The sequence below is a fragment of the Frankliniella occidentalis genome, unplaced genomic scaffold (assembly GCF_000697945.3).
Source record: "Frankliniella occidentalis isolate FOCC.00 unplaced genomic scaffold, Focc_3.1 Scaffold210, whole genome shotgun sequence".
NCBI classification, from domain to species: Eukaryota; Metazoa; Arthropoda; class Insecta; order Thysanoptera; family Thripidae; genus Frankliniella; species Frankliniella occidentalis.
The window spans coordinates 99,945-101,860 of record NW_026267336.1 but is presented as its reverse complement, the minus strand read 5'-3'; positions in this window follow the sequence as shown (position 1 = coordinate 101,860).

Here is a 1,916-nt window from a genome sequence, read left to right as displayed (position 1 = left end):
CCCCCCCCTTTCCTTCTCTCTCTCTGCACTCTCCGCCCTCTCGCACTCCTCGTATAAACACCAGCTGTTGGCTTTACACAGAGGAGGGAAGTCCACACACACACTGTGGACGTAATGATACTTCCCTGTGTTGTATTACCCTCCGTTGATATTGGGCTCAATAAAAATTGGCTCCATGATATCCCCGAAAGTCAGCTTGCTCACAATATGTATCCCCCTTTCCACGCACCACGCCCTCCCCAATAAAGACGCATGCTGCTTGCGTTACTAAACAGTTTGCTGGGGACCGCGTCCACGCCCCCCAAGACCGAGAGCAGCATAAGCAGCAAACAACAACAACAACAACAAAAACAGCAGCAGCAGCAGCAGCAGCAGACCAGCTGCCAAAGTGTCGTGTGCGCTAAGCACGACATGCTCTATCGCAAAAAGTTTACACACGGTGCACATGAACTGTGTATGTAATGAACGAGAAATGAAGCATTTACACTCACAAGTGTCTGACTTTGTGTGCACAAAAAACCACATACATTTATGTGCGTGGCACTCTACCACGCACGTGTGACTGATGTTAGGCGATGATACATCCTCAATATGTGACAGGGGCACACGACGAACGTGCCTCATATGAGTGACTTTAGGTCCGCACACTGCGTGTAGTAGAGCACCTAATCAGATGTGACACATCCCGCGCCAGCGCCATAAGGCAGGCAAGGCAGGCAGGGCAGGCGGAAGCGACTGACGTCGTCATCCATTAGTGGTGCTGGAGCGACACCCAAATTGAAATCGGAAATCGCTATATGTATGGGGAGAGGGCTGCGCCCTGGGCTGGGCTGCCATGGGCCCCGGCCGGCATGAGGCCGCGTGCGGCGATGCACTTCCCTAAACGACTTCCTGCGCTGATGGTGGCTTTCACGTAGTATTGGATGAATCGGCTCAGAGAATCCTACTCGCGCGCAAACGGAGAGTCGAGCGTTGCTGGGGACGCCAACAGCGCCCCCCCCCCCCCTTTCACTACTTCTACGCCACCAGGTACTACTATCGGGGTGTGCGAGAGGCAAACAGCATAGACAGGGGAGGTTCGAAAGGGGAGCAGAGGAGAAAGGGAGACACAGAGAAGGGCCCGGCCCGCTCCCCCGGGCGTGACTTATGACTGTCGCTCTGTCACCTTGCAGGCCGGGCCAGGGCCGGCAGGGGTCATACCTCGGCTGCACCTGGCCTGGCCCGGGCCCTACCCGCCCGCATACGTAGCACACACACATAGACGCACACGCACACACACACACACGGACTGACACTCTTTATGGGGCTGCGTGGCGTGTCTTTCGCGAGACCAACCTATGCATGTGTAAAGCTCTCCTGATTTCATTATCTGATAGGAGTATAGTAGTAGTGGCCTATGCGGGCGCGTGAACTCGCACGGCTCGCGCGCACACACACACGCCCGTGCGCGCGCACATACACACACAGGCGCACACAGACAGCGCGTGCGAGACTATGCTACCACCACTACGAAAGGCGCAGAGTAAGGACTTCATTCTCGAGGCCCCCGCGTGCGTCCTCGCGGGGGCGTGGCGGGGCGTGGCGGGGCGTGGCGGGGGCGTGTCGAGACCTGGCTGGTCCCCGCGCTGAGCCACCGGGCGGGGCGGGGGCTGCCAACTAATCAAGGAACCTCCCCATTTTCCCACAGCGTCCCCCGCCCCGCATCGCCACATTCCTTTTCCCCTTGAAGTCCGTCGGCACCTCCGTCACGCCGCCCCGCGGAGCACCCGCGTCTCCCCTGCCCGTGAAACTTTCCAAGTGTAAGTACCATGTGTGACAGACATGTAAGTCACCATACGTTTTGGTCTTGTATGTCCCATACGAGTAACATGTATGTGTACTACATGTGCCGTGCGAGTTCCATGTATGTTATCCAT